Raw genomic sequence first — 9231 nt, forward strand, 5'->3', positions numbered from 1 at the left:
ATGACATGTTGTAGCTACGGACAGAAGAGTGGCTGTAAGGCTGCCAGGGCCCCCTCCCAGGGCCTGTCCAGAGTGAGGTCTGGGTACCCCAGGCATTTCCAGACCACAGGATCTGATGTTGGCCAAGAGGCCATGGCCACAGGCTTTCTGAGGCTGGCCCCCAGGGAGAGTTCAATCCTACTATCCCAATTCCTGTCCTGGCCTTACCTCTCAGTCTCACCGAGCTGCTTCATGGTCCCAAACCAGGACCCAAAGTGCTGCTTGGGCTCAAGGTTGTAATTATTTGCAGCCAACTGGAGCAGCGGGCCTCCTTGCTTACTTTGAATTCCTGGGTCCAGAGGGAAAAACTGGGTGGTGACAAGGACTGGACAGGGATGCCACAGGGGCCCTGTGGGGGTGTTAGATGGGGTGGTGGCCAGTCTTTGCTCATAGGGGACCCCCTCCTCCGCTCCAGTCCTGTCCCCACCTGTTCTCAGAGCTGGCTCAAACAGCAGCTCCTCCAGGAAGGTGTCCTTGGTTTCAACCTGGTACTCCCACCTGCAGGTCTTCCTGGAGTGTCTCCTCTTTCTCTCTGTCTCCCCATAAATCTAAGATGAAGGGGATGGATCTGCCCACCGCTACTCACCGTATGACTCTTGTGAGGTTGATCAGTCTCCCCTGGAAGGCCAACAGCTGAAGTCCATCAGAAAGGGTCCTCTGGCCCTGAGCCAGTTCCTGCCCACCCCTGTCATGCTGCACCCAGGGTGCAAGACCCAGATCAGGTCTGGGTGACAGGAGGGGTATAGAGGGGCTGAGGCTCAGGGGCCTTCTAGCCTAACTTGTCTGGAGACAGTTGGGGAAACTGAGACCCCAAGCAGGGAGGTATGGCTCCGAGAGATTATTCTCATTAACCTGGAACATTTTTGCAAGCTGTTAGGTATAGGAAGTCTGTCACAGGTAAGAGAAATGCTTTTTAAGAGCATGAGAGACAGCAGGGTTGTGACAATATTGAAACACCACCGTGCAGATTCACCAATTGCCACCACCAGGAGCCCCCTGAGAGTCATTGCAGATGCACAGCCCTCCCCTGCAACCCCTGGACCTCCCCGTGGTCTGGCACCTAAAGGGTTATGCCTCATGGCAGGAATCAGGGCCCTCAGGGTGCCCTGCCCACTCCAAGGTCTGCCTCTGCTCTGATTGGTCACTGACATTCAGATTGTCACCCAAATATAAGGTCATTAGCAGAAAGACTCATTCAATACAAGTGGACTCAGACATAGATTGGAATTGGGTTGCAAAAAGCCCCTTTTGTTTTTTTTATTTTATTTTGGAAAAAACTTTTATTGTGAAAATTCACATATATATACATATATATATATATATGTATATATAGAAAAAACTCAATCAGTGCAAAAGGATAGACAATGAGCAAATGAATTCCCCTTCCACTCCAGATCCCCAACTCAGATCCAGACCTCCTGAGCCCACTTCCCCCATCTCATCACAGATCCAGACCTCCTGAGCCCACTTCCCCCATCTCATCACAGATCCAGACCTCCTGAGCCCACTTCCCCCATCTCATCACAGATCCAGACCTCCTGAGCCCACATTCCCCATCTCATCACAGATCCAGACCTCCTGAGCCCACTTCCCCATCTCATCACCAGTGATTTCTTGGGCTCTGCATTAGTTTTCTATTGCTGCTGCAACAAACAGCTACAGACTCAGTGGCTTCCATTTCTGTCTTATAGTTCTGGTTGCCAAAAGTCCTAAGAGGATCTCACTGGGCTAAAGTCAAGGTGCTGGTGGGGCTATGTCCCTTCTGGAGGCTCAAGGGATGAATTCGGTCCCTGCCTTTTCTAGCTTCTAGGGGCTCCAGCTTCTAGGTTTGTGGCCTCCTTCCTCCATCCTCAAAGCCAGCAACAGCAGGTGAAGTCCTCGCCCATCATGCATCACTCTCCCTTCTGCCTCCTTCAATTTTTTTTTTTTATATTTAGGGGGAATGAATACAGGATTCTTACATAGTCAAAAAGCTCCTTATAGAGAAGCTCAGAACTTTCAATACAACTTTGCCTTTTTTGCCATTTTAATTTTCCATTTAATTTAAATGTATTCTCTCATTTGACCTTCATACTCTGTGGAGAAATATTCCTATTTCGGCTTGTATTGACAAGCTGTTTTCACACAGCCCCCACATCACCCAACCAACCAGCAGAGATCCTCCTTCCCAAGAAACAGATAAAGAAACTGAGGCCCAGGGAGGCTAAGAGTCCTGCCAGGATCATTCACCTTTCAAGGTAAGGAGCCAGTTCCAGACCTGGGTTTGTGCAGCTCCAAGCTCCCCCGTCTTTCTACAATGCTAGATTTAGACTATAGCAATCTAGCAAGTGTGGCCACACAATGGTCAAGTTGGATTTAGATGATGTTCCCTATAAATCCATTCTCCTCTCCCGTGTAAGCAAGGCAAAGTACTCCAGGCCATGGGGAGTCCCTGAAGACTCGATGAACTGCAGTGGCCACATCAGGAGGTTGCAGGTTGACCAGAACTCACTGACACATCAGGAGAGCAGCTTGGAACCTGCAACCTAGCCAAAACCTAGTGCCTTGGATTGGGGGAGAAAACATGCAGCCATTCCTCTCTCTCTGCTGGCTAGAGGGGATTCTGCCTTTTCCTGCCAGAGCCACCCCTTTCCCTCCTCCTAAAGTTGATGGTGGTTCTTTAAGGAAAGGGAGAAGTGCACGGTGTGATAGGGCAGGAAGACAAGAAAACGGAGGAGAGGAGGGGACTTTCCCATAAGCAGGCAGAAGAAAAGGCAGCTGTGGTGTGTGATGGACATGGATGCAGTGGTGTCCAAAGTGGGGTCAGCCCTAGAGGAGAGACAGAGAGAGAGACAGAAAAGTGAGATTCCTGACCCTTACGATTAACATGGGATCTGCCTGCAAATGCTGTTTAGGGCCATCGCCTCTTCCTGTACTGCTATTTTTGAGAGTGATGCTCCTGAGCCCCATGACCCAGTCAAATTTGATGTCCCCTCAAGCAAGATTCAGTGTTGGGAGTCCAGTGTGATCTGCCTGGATCTTGCTACATTGAGAACAGGCCAGATCTTGACCCCAATACAGGGGCTGGATATGAACGGGAAACAGCTGGGTTTCTGAGTCAGAAAGACTTGGTTAATTGCTAATTGCTTAGGCAAATAATTTAATTTTGTTGAGTCAGATTCCTCAGCTACAAAATGCAGATGACAGTACTTATTCCTCCAGGTTGTGGGGAAAATGGAGATTCTAAGCACGATTTCCATTTCACAGAAAGATACCAATTTGGTGGCTTATTTTCCTTTCTACCTTCAGAAGTGGCTATCCCTGCCACCCAAACAGACCCTTGACTCTCAAGTGGACGGGGTCCCATTTGCACAGGGGGAGACCTTACAGCCTACGTTGAGTCTATACTTACCACTTAGTGAGCATTGCATCCGCTCAGGGGCCTCTGTGGGCATCCGTCTCCTCTGCAGCATATTTCCTCCCCACTGCTGGGTCTGCACATGACCCGCTCCTTGGGTTAGGCCTCTGATCAGTGATGACCTTGGTATGGTGGTGATGGTCAGTCTTGGCATCAAATGAGCCAGTTTATATCATCAGCTATTCAATAAAATACTAATCTAGGTGTCACCATGAAAGTATTTTGTGACATTGTTATGTACGTGTTGTTACAAATGTGCATGATGCATTTACTACAGCATAGAATTTTGCCTAGGTACCAGCCTGAAGTCTGTCCGACAGATCATAGCCATGTTAGTCCCACAGTCACAGGGGCCAATTGATTAAATTATTTTATCTCCCTTGAGAACTAAAAATAAAATCCTAAGCCCCCCACCCGACTTAACAGACCCCCTGTTGGCCAACGGAACCTCAAATATTAAAATTCAGTTCTTGGCCATGACAGGACAGGAGGTCAGACATACCTCCCTGTACCTCCCTCCCTCTTATGGTTTAGACCCAACAACTGAACAGCATTAATGTTAAAATAGAGATCATGAGACTGACAGAACAGACTCTTTTGTGGCAATAAGACCTCAAATTATAAACAGGACCTAGGGCCATGCCAGGCGAGGGTTAAGTCTTGCACCCTACTCTTAAAGAATTAACTAGATTCAAACTACCACATGGGTTTTATTTTTCTCTATCAGCCAAGCAAGCACTGGCTGTGAGAGAAGCAAGATTAAAACAATTACAACTCACCCAGTTCACAGACGCTGAGTAACTGACCTCCTGCCCCACTAACCTTAATGACAGCTTTCTCTGGACAAGGGACTGATTTCAGTAACTTTCTCCTGATAAGAGACCATCCTCCATGGACTGGTTCTGGCCAGTTTTAGAGGCTGTGCCTTTACAGAGGCTGAGTACCTTCATGTCCCTGCTTCACTTTTTGATGCGTAGGGCCTAATTATAATACATTTAAATGTGAAGTCTCCACCCCAGAATGAACATGCATGTTTATTGAATATGCATGCATTAGGACCTCTTTTATGAGTATTCTCATAAAATGATATAGCTCCTCTGATATCCTATTGAGTATGTATATGTAGCCAACTCATTTGGCTCAAATTCCTGTCCTCTCCTTCCCTCCCTGGAAATGCCTGCCTCTGGCCTTGGCTGTAGGCCACACTTCCCAGCCTGTCATAATGGCCACCTTGCAGACTGCAAACCTTTATAAGAAATAAAGCTCTCTTTTCTAAATTTATAAAATTGTGTGATTTTTCAGTTGATGCTCTCTTTCTACACACACACACACACACACGCAATTTATACAGAAGGAAATCTGGAGAATATATGTGGGAATGGATATTAAGAGTGTGGCACCATGGTGGAAGTAACATAAAGTTGGATTAGGCTAAATTTATTAATGTTGGCCCACTAAACAGAGATTCTGTACTCAGGGTTGTAGGTCAAAGCTTTAGAAAGGGCTCCAAGGGTTGGTTTGATCGGTTACTTGGTTGGTTGGTTGCTTGCTTGGTTGGTTGGTGCTTGCTTCCTTGCTTGGTTGTTTGGTTGGTTTGTTGCTTGCTTGCTTGTTGATTGATTGGTTGGTTGTTTGCTTATTTGTTTGGTGACTTGGTTGGTTGGCTGAAACAGAATCAGAGTTTACCTAAGGTACATAAAGTTGAGATGCCACAACTTCCTTGGTTTATGTGTACAGAAAGGTATGCAAAAACTCAGGGAGACTGGATTTATTATGTCAGACCTGCTCACTCACACTGGGGGGTCTACAGAACATACTCCTCACAACGATCATGAGAAAGAATATTGTGAGAGGAGCTCAGTATCCTGGAAGAGCTTTGAGCTTGTGCTCTCAGTAGGCAAAATGTTACAGCAGGAACTGCAGCCACTGGACTGGGATCTTTAAGTAAAATGAGGATAATTGAATCCTGGGGTGGCAGGGAACATGGGCTGTCCTCAATCACCAAAGATGAGGTGGGTGTGGTCACCACAGTGGAAAGCAGTGTCAAAGCAGCAGTCAGTATGGTTTGACTCACAGACACCCACGGCATTGTGCAGTCCATGGTATCCACAGGGAGAGCTAATGGGCTGTACCAAAGTCTTAGTTGTTCTTTAAAAAATGAAGAATTCTAGGTCAACTGAATAAAAGACTAACTCAAATTAATGAAACACAGATCTAAAACCCTCAATCAATTCCCAGACTTGAGCCAGTTCACAGGCCCACAACCCCTTAAGTGAAGGGGAGGCTGGGTGAACTTGGGGAAGTACGCTGCTACATTGCCAAAAATTTACATTGTTAATCTTTTCCCCAGTCTTCCCCAAAGGGACCTACAGCCTTCTGCCAGGATGACTGTGACTTAAAGAAAAGAAAATTCTCAGATATTTGGGGAATTACTGGACACTGGCTCTCATTTGACACTATTATCACTATGTTGCCTAGGATGGATTCATGCTCCTGGGTTCAATCAGTCCTCCTAACTCAGCCTCCCAAAGTGCTGGGATTACAGACATGAGCCACTGTGGCCAGCAGAGCTTTGAAACTAGAACATGGAGGTCCAGTGGTAAAGATTTGACAAGTCTGGGAAGAGATTGGGCCAAGGCAATGTTGATGATTCTTTTTTTTTTTTTTTTTTTACAACAGAGTCTTGCTCTGTTGTCTAGGCTGGAGTGCAATGGCGCGATCTCGGCTCACTGCAACCTCTCTCTCCGGGGTCCAAGCAATTCTCCTGCCTCAGCCTCCTGAGTAGCTGGGATTACAGGTGCCCACCACCACACCAGGCTAATTTTTTATTTTTTTGTTTTTTTTGAGACAGAGTCTCACTCTATATCGCCCAGGCTGGAGTGCAGTGGCGCAATCTGGGCTCACTGCAAACCCCGCCTCTCAGGTTCACGCCATTCTCATGCCTCAGCCTCACAAGTAGCTGGGACTACAGGTGCCTGCCACCATGCCTGGCTAATTTTTTGTATTTTTAGTAGAGACGGGGTTTCACCGTGTTAGCCAGGATGGTCTTGATCTCCTGACCTCATGATCTGCCCGCCTCGGCCTCCCAAAGTGCTGGGATTACAGGGATGAGCCACCATGCCCAGCCACACCAAGCTAATTTTTGTATTTTTTTTTTTTAGTTGAGACAGGGTTTCACCATGTTGGCCAGGCTGGTCCCTGACCTTGTGATCCATCCGCCTCAGCTTCCCAAAGTGCTGAGATGACAGGCGTGAGCCACCGCGCCTGGCCAATGTTGATGATTCTAAACAGCAGTCGCTAATGTGAAAACCATCCTACTGGAAGCCCTGGCCTTGCCCAGAGGACACAGTCTGGGTGGTGGGCAGAGACTTCAGCTGCCTTCCAAGGCAAGCAGCTCCTTGCTGCCCGCTTGCTGGGGATTTTACTTACAGGGCAGAAGCTGGCAGGTGATTTGGGGGCAGGAATTGCTTCCTGGATGGTATAGGATGAACCACACTCCCCAGGAAGGCACTCATCCTGGTGGCCTGACAGAAGCAGCCCTCACCCCAAAAGGTAATGCTGCTCCACTAGTTTTATGGGGTGACTCCTTCCTGTAGGTTCCTTCCAGCTTTACCAGAAACACAGAAACACAGAACATCTTTCCTGACAGGGCATTGGTTTTGTTTTTGAACAGAGAGATCCTTCTTTTAAAAAGTTAGGTTTTTTTTTTGTTTTTTGTTTTTTGTTTTTTTTTTTTTTGTAATGGAATCAACCTACGTTCTAAGCCTAGCAGGTTATTATTATTATTTTTATGATTATTTTTTGAGATGGAGTCCCACTCTGTGGCCCAGGCTGGAGGGCAGTGGCACGATCTTGGTTCACTGCAATGTCTGCCTCCTGGGTTCAAGAGATTCTCCTGCCTCAACCTACAGAGGAGCCGGGATTACAGGCATGCACCACCATGCCCGGCTAATTTTTGTACTTTTAGTAGAGATAGGGTTTTGCCATATTGGCCAGGCTGATCTCAAACTCCTGACCTCAGGTGATCCACCCAACTCAGCCTCCCAAACTGCTGAGAATACAGGTGTGAGCTGCCACACCCAGCCACGGGTTATTTTTGCTGATCTTCTCCCTCCTCCCACCCTCCACCCTCAAAGAAAATGCGGTACATCTACACCATGGACTACCACGCAACCCTGAAAAGGAACAAAATCATGTTTTTTTGTTTTTTTTTTTTGCAGCAACACGGATGTAGCTGGAGGCCATTATCTTTTTAAATTATTTTTATTATTATTATTTTTTTTTCTATTCTACTTTAAGTTCTGGGGTATATGTGCAGAATGTGCAAGATTGTTACATAGATATACATGTGCCATAGCGGTTTGCTGCACCCATCAACCCATCATCTACATTAGATATTTCTCATAATGCTGTCCCTCCCCCAGTCCCCCACCCCTGCAACAGGCCCCAGTGTGTGATGTTCCCCTCTCTGGGTCAATGTGTTCTCATTGTTCACTTCCCACGTATGAGTGAGAACATGCACTGTTTGGTTTTCTGCTCCTGTGTCACTTTGCTGAACATGAGGGTTTCCAGCTTCATCCATGTCCCTGCAAAGGACATGAACTCATCCTTTTCCTGGGTGCATAGTATTCCACAGTGTCTATGTGCTACATTTTCTTTATCCAGTCTATCACTGATGAGCATTTGGGTTGGTTCCACATCTTTGCTATTGTGAACAGTGTGGAGGCCATTATCTTAAGTAAATTAACAGAATGCTGCGTGTTCTCACTTATAAGTGGGAGCTAAATGTTGTGTATATGTAGACACAGAGAAGGGAACAGATACTGGTGTCTAGTTAGGGGGATAGAGGAAGTTAGAAGGACAAGAGTTGAAAAAACCAACTGTGGGGTATTATGCTCACTACCTGGGTGATGGGATCACTCATACCCCAGACCTCAGCATCACACATCGTACCCATGTAAGAAACCTGTACATGTACCTCCTGAATCCAAACTGCTCCACCATTTGCACCAGCAATTCCAAGACTGGGCATCTACCCAAAGGAAAAGAAGTCATTCTACCAAAAAGACACATGCATGGTAAACTTCCTTTTTGTTTTGTTTTGTTTTTTTGAGATGGAGTCTCGCTCTATTTCCCATGCTGGAGTGCAGTAGCAATCTCGGCTCACTGCAACATCTGCCTCCAGGGTTCAAGTGATTCTCCTGCCTCAGCCTCCTGAGCAGCTGGGATTACAGGCATGCGCCACCATACCTGGCTAATTTTTGTATTTTTAGTAGAGACAGTGTTTCACCATATTGACCAGGCTGGTCTCGAATTCCTGACCTCAGGTGATCTGCCCACCTTGGCCCTCCAGAGTGCTGTGATTACAGTGCCCGGCCCTGTAAGGTTCATCACAGCACTATTTACAATAGGAAAGTCATGGAATCAACGTAGTTGCCCATCAGTGGGGTACCGGATAAAGCAAAAGTGGTTCTTCTACAGCATCGAATACTACACAGCCATGAAAAAGAATAAAATCATGTCCTTTGCAGCCACATGGATGTAGCTGGAGGGCATTATGCTTAATGAATTAACACAAGAACAGAAAATCAAATACCACATGTTCTTGACTGGATAAAGCAATTGTGGCCCTTCTACGCCATGGAATACTGCACAGCCATGAAAAAGAATAAAATCATGTCTTTGCAGCCACATGGACACAGCTGAAGGGAATTATGCTTAGTGAATTAATGCCAGGAAAAGAAAATCGAATACCACATGTTCTCCATTAGATAAAGCAAATGTGGTCTTTCTGC

The sequence above is a fragment of the Pan troglodytes genome, chromosome 15 (genome assembly GCF_028858775.2).
Source record: "Pan troglodytes isolate AG18354 chromosome 15, NHGRI_mPanTro3-v2.0_pri, whole genome shotgun sequence".
Classification (NCBI taxonomy): domain Eukaryota; kingdom Metazoa; phylum Chordata; class Mammalia; order Primates; family Hominidae; genus Pan; species Pan troglodytes.